The 14,147-nt window shown below is 56.6% G+C and overlaps 1 long non-coding RNA gene across 3 annotated transcripts; it reads right to left on the reverse strand.

Annotated features, from left to right (window-relative positions):
• Positions 1 to 1,806: 1,806 nt before the first annotated feature.
• LOC109390815 (uncharacterized) lies at positions 1,807 to 10,506 on the reverse strand. 3 transcript variants are annotated; one of them, XR_002125646.1, is made up of 4 exons: positions 10,319 to 10,506; positions 5,941 to 6,058; positions 5,692 to 5,785; positions 1,807 to 5,423 (listed from the first exon to the last, which is right to left on the reverse strand). It is a non-coding gene; the product is annotated as an uncharacterized LOC109390815 (long non-coding RNA). The 3 variants fall into 3 exon arrangements; XR_002125647.1 differs by having other exon boundaries at positions 1,807 to 3,037; positions 3,266 to 5,785; XR_002125645.1 differs by having other exon boundaries at positions 1,807 to 5,785.
• Between the last annotated feature and the right edge of the window lie 3,641 nt (positions 10,507 to 14,147).

The following is a 14,147-nucleotide window of genomic DNA, read 5'->3' on the forward strand; positions in this document are numbered from 1 at the left end:
GAGGCCTCTCTCCCGGGCGTGTAGACAGCTGTCTTCTCCCTGTGTCCTCACATGGTCGTCCCTCTGTGCGTGTCTGTGTCCTGATCTCCTCTGTCTTATAAGGACACCAGTCACACTGGATTGGGGCCCAACCTAGTGACCTCATTTACCCTCATCACGTCTGTAAAGACCCCAGCTCCAGTCACATGCAGAGGTCCTGGGGTTAGGACTTGGACGTATGAATGTTGAGGGAGACACAATTCAGCCCACACGAATGACTAAACCGGCCGCCATGCCACCCGCTGTCACACCGTACATTCTGTGTTTTGCGTAGTTTGGTGTAGCACTTACTACCCTCCAAACCATCTCACTTATGCACTTTCTTGTTTCTTTTCTGTTGAGCCCACCCCAGGGGCCCCATAAGCCTCCTAGAGCCGGGGACCTTGCCTGGCTCACAGAGTAATCAGCACCTACGATAGTACTGGCCAAAGAGTTAGAACTCAAAGAGCTCCATTGGGCTAAGTAATGAACAAGCGAGTGAATGAGGGGGGACTCGGGGACTGCCTCTCTGGCCCCCAGCCCTGCAGAGGCCTGGCCTCCCTGGCCCCTAACTCCCCCGGCCCTGACCCTGGGAACAAACCCTTCAACAATGACTGGTCTCCCTGAGCTTCAGACGCCCTCCTCTCCGTCCGCCTCTGAGTGCAGGGCCACGTGTGTACTTTGCTTCTCTGGCCCGAGCCCTGGACTCTGGTCAGTGCAGAGGGCAGCCCAGCAGGGCCATTCCTCGTGTAATTAGCTGAACCTCCAGCCTCAGATCCAGCTCTGCCCCGGATTACTGCATCCTCCCTCCACCTGCCTTCTCTTGCTGAGAGATGTCAACAAGCTCCCACTTGGGTCCTGACAGACGGGCACTTTGTGCCTGGACTAATGGGCGATTAAGCTAAACTTAGCAGAACACGAAGAGACCCTGAGATAACCTCAGAGACTGGGGAGAGTCCTACCGGAGGGGCCGGGAGTGGCTGAAAACCAATTAATAGATAAGCATCCCCCCTCCTCCTCCTCTCTGAGCACCCATTTGTCACAAGTGCAATCAGAGCCGCTGTCCTCTCAGGCAAAGAAAACTCCTTCTGGTCAAGGGCTGAGACGCAGTGAGCTGGGAGCTAATAGAAGTCCACGCGCGCTCAGACACACACATGTGCCATCAACACAATCACCTCTACCAGCCCTGTCACCATCAGTGCCCTACCATGCCTACCATGCCTGCCAACGGCAACACCACCACCACCATCACCGGCACCGTCACCTCAGCATCACCAAGAACACTGTCGCCATATCACTACCTTCAACGTGACCACAACCGTCATCAGAAACCTCAGGACCACACTACATCCCCAGGACCCAACACAGTTTCTGGCGTACATCAGGTCTGAACAAAAGTTGAGTACAAGAAAAGGGGGCACCCAGCTGATAAGGACAGGAGGCCAGGCGCAGGCTCCTCACCCGGCCTGCTGCTCCAGCCGCCATGACTCAGGCCCTGGGAAGCTGAGGTCCACCCAGCCCTCTCCTCACCCCAACCTTTCTCCCTCGGATGCCACATCCAACCGCATGGGCCTTCCAGCTCCTGGAAAGAGCAATGCTCCCCAGCCTCTGAGCCCCTACAGGGCCCTTTCATCACCCCCCACTCCCTCCCCGAAGGGTGCTTCTTCAGGCAGCCCTCACCAACACTCAGACGAGCTGAGCTCTGCTCTGTGCATGTTATACGTGTTAGGTCCTTGCTCGTTAATAAAGACCTAAGAGACAGAGATTTCGTTCTGAAGGCTTTATTGAGCCAGGCCTGGCGTCCATCTCACTCTGCAAGAGGAGAATGGCCCCGGGCCTTGGCCGGTGAGAGTTTATATATGCTTTAGCTTAAGCAGAAGCAGGTTTACAGAAGCAAGAATAAACCATTATTGCAAACAGGTTTACAGAAGCGAGAACAAACCGCCACCGCAAAACAAGCAGTCATCGTTGGCACCTGACCGCATCCATTGCAGGTGTTGCTTGGCCGGAGCATGACTCCCTCCCTGAAACAGGCCCTGAGCAGAAACTTTCCGTAATGGGGATAGGAAACCCCTGGTCTGGTCCCAGGGACAAAGCGGGTCCTGAATAGTTTCCTGGAACCTTATTCATCTAATTTGGTTCTTGCAACAGTATCCCTGAGGACAGGTCCTTACGATACGCACCCTTCAAAGGGCTGGCGAATGTTTGTTGAGTGACTGAGAGTAGCGTCTTTTTCTGTACAATTGTGTATCTCTCCACCTCAAAAACAAGGTAGCTGGGGCTTCATTTTTATTTTGGGCAAACAAAAGTGGGAGTCAACACCTGTGAGTGGAGCAGGCCAGCCATGAGGAACAGCTTGGGCCAATGCGACTGGGTATCGCTAGGATCAAGCAGCTGAGGCCTGAGCCCCAGGGGGGTCCATTTCCCTGGGCATTCTCTTCTCCCCCGAGCCCAGCCCGCCATCTCGGAGACAAACCCGGGAAGAGGTGCTTTCAGCTCATCTTTCTCTGGTGGCCTTGGGAGAGGGAGCGACCACAGAACCACAGGCAGCAGGGTCCACACAGCCTTCTCCCCACGTCACAGCTGTCAGCACTGCCGGGCGGCTCTGCAGCCCCAGGGTTCTCTCTCTGGTCACCTGGAGGGGGTGCGATAAACACCGGCGCCACTGTCACCATCCCAGTCGTGAAGGGCCCTCCTGTTTTTCTCAACGTGATGGATGCCTTCAGAAATGCCCACGTTATTATCATCTGTAAGCGACATCCACCAACTCGGAGCGCCACCGCCCCTTGGAGCCTAATCTGAACTGACAGCTTCTCTGGAAAGAATGCCCAAGTCATCCATCCAGAGTTTCCATGAAGTATGTTTCAATGAGATACCCGCTGAGCCGACAGGGACTCGACGCTCTCCCTGTGGTGAGCGGACCGAGCGCCAAGCTGGGAAGAGGCGCCCGGGCGCGGCTCCCGCTCGCCGTGTGACCTTGGACAAGCCATTTAAACCTGTGCTGGTTTTGTCTCCTCGCCTGTAAAAAGAGAATAATGATTGGTGCTGAAGCCAGGACGCAGGGCGCTGTGAGTCAGGCCACCCAGGGAAGGTGTTCTCGACACTGTAGAGAGCTAGCCTGCACTGCACCTGACCTAGATACAGGCAGACACCGACACCAGTGACACTGACACCAGCACCCTAACAACCGCACGCTGACAACGCCCCTGGTGACAGCAGACACCACCGCCACCCATCATTTACTTACCAGGGTTTGCTTTGTAGTAAGGGCTGCACTACGTGCTTTCAATACATTCCTCTTTGCCCTCAGAATAATCCTAAGCGGTGGGTCTGTCATTGTCCCTACTTTATAAATGAGAAACCTGAGGCACAGAGAGGTTCGTAGCATGGCCAAGGTCACACAGCGGAGAATTATAGGAGCCCAATCACGTGCAGGCCGTCTCTGTCTGGGGCTGGCTCTGTGCCCTGATAGCCCAAGAGACACAAAGCGTGGCCTCTGCCCTTTAAATGCATAAAAACAAGAGGTGGGTAGAGACACTCCCTAAGGAAGTCACGGCAGGCTGCCTGGCGGAGGTGTCATCTCCACTGTGACTGAAGGAGAGCTGGCGTCCTTGGTGGGAGGCAGGGAGGTTTCACGCAAAGAGGACAGAATGAGTGACGGCCAAGAGGCTGGCGTTCCCATGAAGCAATTTCCATCCTCTCCTCCCATCTTCTCTCTTCATCGTCGCTGGTGTCATCTTCACCAGCACAAGCACCACCCCCTCAGGCCCCCACGTGAGCAGGCCAGTTAGAAGGTGTGCGTTTGACATCTTTCAATGAAAATTTATCCTTCCTGCAGGGAAAGGGCCTTAACACCCATCGTTAAGTAAAATTGAACCATCAATCAGCACTATAAAATATTAGGTAAAATTATCTTTAAAAAAAAATTCAGAACAGGTTTCATTTTCCCCAAATCGCAAGAGAAATGGACATTCCATGAGTGGAGTGGGCTCCTTCAGACCTGGTCTAAGGGGACCAGAGGCTCCTAAACCCCAAAGCCCGGCCACCCGCTCAGGACAAGAAGCGTGCCTGTTGGGGCAGAAAACGGGGCGACTGCTCCTGGCATCACGGCTCTCCCACGGACCAGATCAAGCGACCTCCCTTCTCCCACGTAAGCCTCACAAGGTGCTGAAGAAACACCTGGAAAGAGGGATCGGAAGGCCGTCAGACTCCATCATGCGTCACCTGGGCAACACCAGGAAAGTCAGCCATCGCGTCTCACTTCCTCCGTGAGCGACTTGCTCGTCAGATGGGCGCTCTGCGTGCTCCTCGGGGCTCGTCAGGCCTGCGTCCTGCCTGCAGGGCCGGTGAGTCAGACCCTCAGACCTCACTGGCTCTTAGTGACGGGAGTTTGCTCCAAGCGCACGTCTGCAGGTCTCGCCTGGGCTCTGTGGCCACCACTGGGCTTGCTGCCGTCCTTTGGGGAACGGACATCAGATGGGCAGAAGGAAAGGCTCGGACAGTGCCTCAGGAGACCCCACTCAGAGGTGGCCCAGCGTTAGTTCCGCCCCGTCCTAGGCCTGGCCATGATCCAGGAGAAGGCCCAGCGCCAGTGGGTGGGGCCATGCACCCCATCTTCAGCAGAGGGTGCAAGTTCTCAAGTGCAACCTGGGGAGGGGACAGGACACGATCCCATCTGCGCCCAGGGGAGCCCCACTAACACGGAAACCACCAGACTGTGACAGGCGCTGAGACAGGGGCCGGGCCAAGGGAGCTGGGCTCAATCTGTAAAGCAAGGGCTTGTGTCCTCCTCATCCCACCCCTCAGGTAAGCGCTGGCCCCCAAACCTGTGCGTCACGCGGCACCAATATCATCTACACGGCCTCTTTAAATACTAATCAGACCGAGAGGAAAGGGCAGCTGCTCTGTGCTCAGGCTGGGCCAAGGGCATTCTGAGTGTTGTCTTGTTACAGCCACACGACTGTGGTCTCATGCCTTCCCCATTTGGTGGCTTGGACAACTGAGATCGCAGAAGATGATGTGTCACAGAGCTGAGAGGAGCAAAGCAGGGTCCGGGCTTCGACCTGCAGGCGCCAGGCCTGTGCGGAGCATAGCGGGTGCTGGGGTCCTGGGAGTCGGCGCCCCGTGGGTGCGATGGCCCATTTCACAGACGGAAGCCTGAGGCCAATCAGGGCAGGGACTTGCCAGGGTCTCAGCCAGCTCCACAAAGGGCAGGCTGCCCTGACTCTTCAGAACTCAGAATCCCCTTCTGGTCAGTTCGGGTTCCTCCGTGATCCCTTCCCGGCTGACTTACAGCTAACCTGGCCACGTGGCACGTCCTCACCTGAGCTGGAAGGAGGCCGGAGTGGGAGGCACCAACCGTGCCTTCAGAAGAGGTCAAAACAAACACACAATCGCTTGACTTCCTGCAAAATGAAATTGAGTTTTATATGTCAGCATTTGGCCAGGAACAGAAAACAAATGCCGTTGAAGGCCAAGTTGTCATGTCCACGTCGCGATCATTTACTGGAGCTGAGAGGCAGCAGTTCACAGAGTGAAATAAGGAACGCACGGGGTCACATGGCGTCTGACGGTGACAAAATGGATGCTTGCACTTGACAAGGCGGTCTGGACAGCACAACCATTGTTTCTCATAGCAAAAAAATGAACCCTCCGAGCACAGCTAAATACCACCTTGTGGGTTCTTTGCAGCAAATCTTGACAGGCTGCCTCCTGCGGTGCGGTCCGTGGCTGGGTCCCTCCTCCCCTGGGGGCTCTCCCGACGTGCCTGTTGAGGAATTCGCAAGTAGGGTTACATTTTGGGGAGGGGCCGCAGGAGCAGCAGAGGACAGCAGCCTGTGTGGCGAAACTCCATGACCCCTGCGCTGCCGGGACCTGAAGTGGGGGCCCTGCCACGGGGCGGGGCTTGCTCCGTGCCCTCACCTGTCAGTCAAGGCTCTGGCTGTGCCTTCTCCCGGGGGCCCTCCCGGGGCTCTGGGCTTCAGGGGATGAACCCGATCCTTTGTGCGCTAAGTTGATGGCAAGTCATTTTTCTGTCTCCCTGGAGAAATTAAAGGTATGAAGCTCATGGCTGTAACGGCCCCACCTCCCAGTCAATGGGCCCAACAGAAGAATATTAGGAAAAAAGACCTAAAAGGGAGGTTTGGGGTAAGCGAGGCAGAATTACCTTCCCAGTTCTGTCACATACTGGCATTGCGACCTCAAGGGAGCCCAGGCCCTGAAGAAACGCAGGGACCTTCCCAGGTGTCCTGGGCACCGTTGCCAGAGCGGGGACACGTCCCCAGGCCTCTGCCTCTTTCCTCTGTCCTCCCTTTGGCCATCAGGGAATGAAATCACTACCCTACTGGGAACTGGAAGACGGGAATGAAGCCTTTGGAGAAGCACCTAGTGTTTATTCTACTTCTGGGTGCCATTGTTAAGAAAATCATATATTTCTCATAGAGTTTACTTTTTAGAGCAGTTTTAGGCTTACGGGACAACTGTGCAAAGCACAAAATTGTGGAAGGTATTTAACAGATGGATGGGCAGCAGCGAGAAAACAACATGCATTTTCATTGAGACCCCACCTCCACCCACGGGCTCAAGGAGTGTCTACAGGGTTTGAGGGGGGAGCTGCGACGGATCAGCGTTTACTGCAAGTCTCCTTCTGGGACAGTTAGATCCCCAGGTCCCCTTCCAGTTCTGAGAAGCTAGGTGATTGTCCCTCTGTCCGTCGACGGAAGAACGGACCAGGTCTGTCCTGGGGACGCCAGGCACGGCTGGGATCCGAGCCCGGGCAGGCGTCTTCCTGAGACTGAGGGCTTGAGCAGAAGTGTGCACACAGCCCCTGACCAGCAATCCAGGCGGGCATTGGCAGTCTTCCCGGGAGTCTGACCAGTCTACAGGGATTGAGAGACATGACCTCCAGGTCCCCCAAGGAATGGCCCGACTGGGCCCCCCCACACCCACACACAAAGCCCACAGAAAGCCACCCTCACACCAGACACAGCCCCCATCTGGGCTCTGGGTGTCTCTCCCCTAGCACGACATCAACCCACGTCCCCACACATGGATGCAAGCGTCTACTATGGAAAACAGAGCACTGTGACTCCGTGATAAAAGCAACTTGGGAGAAACAGAGACAGTGCAGGTAGATGAACTCCCCGAAACAAGGATAAGTGTCCTTGGAGGCACAAATAAGACCGGACAAAGGTGCTGTGAGAGAAGCCGCTGAGGTGGGACAGATGCTCAGGAAGACAACACGACAGCAGCGATAGAAGCCACAAAGCAGAGACAGGCCATGCTGAGGAAATACCTTCGAGCGTAAAGAAAACATGTGAAGAAAATAAAAGGCCGATCCAACAGGGATAATATTTTAAGAACAGAAATCCCAGAAAGAGAGAACCAAGAAAGCAGAGGGTAGGAAACACCCAAGAAATAACTCAGTAAGCTCTCCTCAGACGGTAGGACACTGTGATGGTGTGCCCCAGCACCCCCAGGTGGACGCCCTGACCCCCGGGACCTCAGGACGGGACTGCATTTGGAGAAGGGCCTCTGAAGAGGTGATCAAGCTAATATGAGGCCATGGCAGGGGGCCCGAATCCACTATGACTGATGTCCGCATAAGAAGAGGGGGTTAGGACAGGCACACACAGAGGCGCGGCCCCAGACAGGGGAAGCCAGCCCCGCTTGGCCTTCATCTTGGACTTCCAGCCTGCAGAACTGTGGGAAATACGTTTTCTGTGGTTTAAGGTGCCCATGCTGTGGGTCTCCGTTGTGGCAGTCCCAGCAGACTAACACAGGCCTGGATTTCCAGATTCACTGGGTCCCCCTGTGAACTCAGCACCTTGGATTAAATTAACCCACAGCAAGGCTCGTGATTATGACGTCTCAGAAACAGAGACAAAGAAAAAGTCCAACCAGCTCCCAGAGAGGGGGAGAACCAAAAAAACAAACAAACACGCTTCTGACAAAGGATCCAGAATCGAAATGTCATGGTCTTCTCAACAGCCAGGCTGGGTGCCGGAGATGACACACAATGCCTACACACTCAAGGAACCAGGGTCCCCCCTCTGCCCATCCCGCCAAGTCATCGACTTCCTGGGAGACGATGATAAATGTTTATCCAGCAAAGGCGCAAAGGTACCTCCTACACACCCTTCCCGGAAGAATTAGCTCCACCTAAAGGACTTCCACTTATGTCAAAATGGAGAGAGAGCAACGCAGATGCCCCCACCCCCCATCCCCACCACTGGGCGAGGCTGACAGGACACGCTCAGAGGAGATACCGAAGGGCCAGGTGACAGCCATTCTTGCAGAGACACAAAATAATGAGGATGCCTACCGTGCTCAGACACCGATGTGTTTACACAGCCGGGGGAGAATTTGAGATGGAATTAGTGTTAAGTGTATAGAAATCTAAGCAAACGAAAAAAAATAAGGCCGTTTATTAGCTCCAGGGAAAACAGCGTGTTGGTGCAGGAGAAGGAAAAACCTGTTCGGGGCTCAGCTTTGAGGCGTGTTTACAGTATCGATCTGGCAGAAATGGCATTATTATCGTAGGGGCAGGCCAGGGCTGGCGGCAGGCGGGCACAGGGTCCTCACTCTCCCTGGAGGGAGTCAACGGATAAAACCCCAAACTGGAAAGCCAAGAGGCAGCCATTTAGAGATACAGAGGTAAATTGTCCCTGTGATCAGGAGAAGGGGACGAAAATGTGTGGATCTGGGGAGCCAGGAGTGTGGAATTGGTCCCTGGTGAACCTCACAGACCCCACCTGTTACACAGCTCCCAGGGTTCCCACCTGTATGTGTATAACTGCTAGTTCTCTCACACTAAGGCTTACAACAACTATCAATTCCCTTACCATTCTGGGGGTCAGAAATCTGAAATCAAGGTGTCCGCAGGGCTGTGCTTCCCAGGACCACAGCCTGACCTCACGCCACTAGGGTCCCCATCTCTGCCCCCACCTCTCTCTCTGTGTCAGGGTTGCTGGGTTAGCTTTAGGAGTTTTCCCATATCATTCCTGACTCAGAGACGACTTCACGTGCTGGTCACCAACTTGTGGTCAGCTAGTTGACCATGGAGGTTCCGGTCCTGCTTGTCCCTCCATGGACCCCCTACTTGGACCGCTGTCCATTGCTGCAGAACAAACTACCCAAATGTAGCCGCTTAAAACGACAGACACTCCTTGTTGCACCCCTGGTTCTGGTCCCCGCTTTCCTGAGGTTACAGTGCAGGTGTCATCTGCAGGCGGGATGGGGCTGGGACCTGCCTCTGAGCGGCCCAGACTCTGTAGGTCTGTCCTGCAGGAGACTAGCCCTTGCGACTCCCGCGGGCGGCAGCAGCGGCCCCCTTTTCAGCTGTTGAATCCTGAAGTCTCGTTGTCCTGATTTAAAACCAGCCTCTTCAACTGCTAACTGTTGAAAGGAATAAAATGAGACGGGGGAAGGAAAATCAATTTGCATGGGGAGATGACGAGTGCCATCGGGCCCACTGCCCTTTGCAGCGAAGACTGTGAGATCTTCAGAGCTGGCCCCACGCAGCTCAATTACAGTGTCCCCGAGGAGCCCGCCGTCCAACTCACGGACAGGGAGGGGCCTCTTCTCCCTCAGCCCTGCCGTCTGCCGCCTCCTGGAGGTGTGAGCGGAGTCCCTCCCTTGGCAGGGCGTCCTGGTCAGTGCCCACCCTCCTGGAAGCCCCTCGCTGGCAATGAGGTGGCCACGCTCGCCCTGACAGGACAGGGGAGACTCCCGGGTGGTTGACACCTGATGCCTCAGGATGGGACTGCTGCCTGTGGCCCCACACTCACCCCTGGTCCTGGGCCTGCACCTCTGCCCCTTCCCAGCAGTAGGTGGAAGAAATCCCCCTGGGAGGCCTCGGAAGACATGCCTGGCACCTGCCCACTGTCTTTACTCCCAGGTCATCCTGGAAGCAACCAGGTCCCTGCCTCCGAAAAGGCCTGGGGACCCTCAGGTCTAAGACAGGAGCAGGGTTGTCCCCCCCCCACCCTTTCCAGACCTCCCGTAGGACCCCTGAGCTGTGGGTCAGGTTCCCCAAGACCCCCCTCCTCCATGTCTCCATCCAAATGCCTCCTCTGCTGAGACGCCCTCTCCCCAGGGCAGCAGGGCCATCAGACACCCCATCAGTCCCTGGCACCCTGGGCCCAGTGCTTTATCTGTCCTAACTGTTTAATCCCCACCCCCAGGTGGTTACTTCCAGGGTCCCCACCACAGCGACGAGAAAAGGCAGACACCGGAACGTGAGGCCACTGGCCAAAGCCACGGAGCAGTCTGATCCAGGGCCCCAGAGACCAGCACGCACCTGCACGTTGTCCGGCCATCACGTTCGTGCTGGTCCAGGGGACTGACGTGGCCAGAGGCAGGGGCTGAGTCTGTCTTGCTTGGCATTGAGCTCTGTGCCTAGAACAGAGCCTGAAGCCTGCCTCACCTTGGATAAACGTGTGTAGGATGGGTGGATGATGATGGGTGGATGGATGGGAGGGTGGATGATGGATGGATGGATGGATGGATGGATGGATGGATGGATGGATGGATGGATGGATGGGTGGGTGGATGGATGGATGAGTGAATGGATGAACAAATGAAGACTTCCCAGTCCACCTCATCTGCCCAGCTATCCCTGCCTCTCAGCCTGTTTCCAATTCTCAGATGTCCACAAACACGAACCTGCTCCCCACTTCCAGCCCCATTCAGACCCACAGCCCACAGCAGCCGCAGCCTCTGGGGGAGGGGGTGCCGTGTCCCTTTGCTCCTCCCTCTGCTCAGCCTCCCAGAAGGGACCAGGCTCACTGAACAGGAGCTAACGTTTGGGTGCTCCCTCCATCTCCCAGGTTGGCTCTGGAAAGCCTCGGCCCCCTCCCATCCCGCCCGCCCCCTTCCCCTTATCTGCTGCTGTGCGAATCTGCAAGCCGGATTGCTGTGGGTGGCGGGGGGACGCGCTGGCTGGGCCTGGATTAATTCCCTGCTTTCACCACATCGGGAAGGTGATGCCCTTGAGTTGATGTCACAATTTTCTCTTTCCCCTAATTAAACAGAAAGCACGGCCAACGAGGGGGTGGGGTCCAGGGGGAGAAAATGAAGAATTAAAGGCATTTGCCTGCAGTCCAGCAGCTCCTGGCCTTCCATTTAGTATTTAAAAGCTTCCCCGTGTGTCTGCTGCACAGAGATAGGAGTGGCAAAGTAAATGGCAATTCCGCCCCTCCCGCCATCCCCCTCGCGTGTCGGGGGAGGAGGCAGCTCCAGGAAACAAGCAAGGAGGCTTCTCAAAGGCCTGAGAAGCCTGGAGCTGGGGGCCTGGAGAGAAAGGCGCTTGGCAAATGCACAACGAAACGCCTCCTCTTCTGTTGGCCTGTCCCCCTCGCGCAGGTGCTACCTGAAGGACAGCGTGAGGCTGGAGGCCTGGAGGGGTCCCTGGGCCTTGGGGACAGCGAGGCCCTTCCCGCCATACAGCCCCGGCCTGGGTGCCGCTGTGGGCCCGGTTCTGTATGCAGAGCCCCGTGAGAGGGGTCTCCTGGGCAGCATGAACTTGGCTTTGCAGAGGCTGCAACCCGGGTCTTCCTTTGGGGTCTCTTCCTACAGCCCGATGAGGTTATTACTGGCCTCCCATCCCCTGTTCCCCTCCCTGCTTGGGGCTGAGGGGATCATCAGGTCCCGAGGCCAGATGGGAACGCAGACATCACTCCGACTTCATTGGCCAGAAATGGCCACAGCTCCCTGCAAAGGACGGGAGGGGACTGAGTGTGGGGACAGCCCCGCCGCTGTGCTCACGAACCCCATTCTCACTCAAGTATTTGAACCCCTGCCCCAGGGAGCCCAGGAAAAGAAGGCCGGCAAGTGGGGACTCAGACCAGAGTTTTTCTCTATGAAGCCAAGCTGCCTGGTGTGGGTGACAAAGGCCTGGGGAGGTGGTCATGGGAGTAACCCTTGGGGACGAGCAGGTCTGATGAACCAAGTGTCCCACCTGCAGTTTTAGGCGTTTCCCGCAGTGGCTCTGGCTCTCTGGAGATGGCAGCCCCACGTACCCTGTGCTTTCCTGGCAGTTTATATTTCTCCTGTGCCACTGTCCTCTCATTTGTATTGATTGGGGCTTTATTGCAGCTCTGGACTGGGGCCTGGGTCAGATACTAAAATACATAATTCCACAGATAGACGGGCGGTTCCGAGCTGGTCGTGGGGTCGTCAGAAAGCCCGCTTCTCCACGTCTCTCATGCTCAGTAGCAGATAAGGGTCCACTGGGCCTCCTGCAGGAACAGGACAACTGGGGTCCCCTCTGACCACACCAAGCTGACCACTACTGCATGGGGGACTTGCTTCTGTGTGGGACGCTTGGCCCCCACATCCAGCTCTGAAGGGGCCTCCGTGTTGGAGCACTCTGGGGACCGTTTGGCCAGCAGTCTTGGCCCTTGTAGGGTGTCCCACTGCCCCTCTCTCTCTGTTCTCACACAGCAGAGACCGTGCCACTCAGAGGAGTCTATGCCTCTGAGAAATAAATCGGAACTCACAAGGCCTGCGACGCCGGGAATTACCAGGCCCCGCCCGGCTCTGGCCTCTGGCCCCTCCCCTCCCCCCTTGTAGCCTCACGGCCACCCACCGGCCTGCCTGTGTCCTTGGCTCACGTCCTCCCTCCACCAGAACACTGGACAGACAGGCTCCCTGTCATCACACTCCCCGACCTTGCCACATCCTGTCACGGAGTGACCCTCACCTGAAATGCAATTGTCACATTGTCAGCCTCCAAGTTGCTCGTCCTTGTCTCTAATGTAAGCTCTAGGGAGAGAGGGTTGGTGCAGGCCTGGACGGTCCATCAAGGCACCAGGGCAAACAAGCCTGGCTCAGGACACAGGGCTATTTAGGGATGGATGGATGGATGGATGGATGGATGGATGGATGGATGGATGGATAAATGAACCCTACTCTGCATAACCCACTCTTCCCAAACCTGGGCATCCTTCTCCTTAGAAATCCCCTTCACCGTGGGGCATTTGCGACAATGAAGAAAAGGACAAGGAATACAAGAACCCCCCGGGTGTTACCAGGAGAACAAAGTGGGGGTGGGGGGGCTGTGGACAGCCCTGGGATGGGGCAGGGGGCTCAGGTGAAGGCTGAGGGGTGTGCCTGGGGCTCTGCTGGCCGGGCTGAGATGGCTGTGCTTGCTGGAGCGGACGGAGCAGGGGCAGGCGGGGTACACGGAGGCTGCAGAGGCTGCAGAAGCAGGAAGGGGAGAACGTGCGTGAGCCTTTGCCTCACGCCAGACGCCATGCTGACAGCTTGTCCAACATTCTCGCAGGGCCAGCCCAGCGTGACTACCCTCACTCGGTGCAGGAGACGAGAGTCCTATTTGTGCCAGGTCACCACCCAGTCAGTGGCAAAGCCGGGACCAAGCCCAGGCCTCATGGCTTTCTTCTCTCGCCATGAGACGAGAGGGCGGGGGCTGGGGCTGGGATCTGCCTGGGTTCCTGGAAGCCCCAGCCCCCCACTCCCAGGCTGCCACCTGCCCCTGCTCCTCTCAGAGAAGATTCTGGGGCGCTTGCACAAGTGGGAGTCCCCTGGGGCCGGCTGTCCTGCTGCAGCCTGTGTGCTGGGCATGGCCAAGGCCCGGTAACTGTGGAAACACTGGCCTGTGCCCCGGGACATCCCAGGGGGGCACCGCGGAGCGGGGCCTGATGGCAGAGCTGCCCCAGTCGCAGCGTGCCAGCCAAATGCCAAACGCTTATTAATCTCACAGAACGAGGCTCTGAAGCCCCTGCCCTCGCGTCTCCCGTCTCCTTTGTCTAGGACATAATTGTCTGGGCCACCTCTCCAATTCTGTAATTAATTGCTTTGGGGAAGGCAGCTTGGCGGTTTAACTCCTTCCTTTCTGTGTCTCATCTCAAAATAAGGTGGCAGCTGCTGGCACAGCCTTTGCATGTACCCTGGCCTGGGGTCAGGACCTCGGGCTCGAGGCCCCGTCGCTGCCACTAGCTGTGAGTCTAAGCTTCCCCGTTTCTCAAATGCAGATCAAGCCTCGGCCCTCCCTTCTGGTTAAGTCATCTACTTCGTTCAATTCAACTCCACATTTCTCGACAAGGATTAGACACACTCAAGCGTGTCTATCACGCTAGTCAGCTTGTAGTAAGACCTGTTATGGAGAC

This window comes from Hipposideros armiger, unplaced genomic scaffold, assembly GCF_001890085.2.
Source record: "Hipposideros armiger isolate ML-2016 unplaced genomic scaffold, ASM189008v1 scaffold_280, whole genome shotgun sequence".
NCBI classification, from domain to species: Eukaryota; Metazoa; Chordata; class Mammalia; order Chiroptera; family Hipposideridae; genus Hipposideros; species Hipposideros armiger.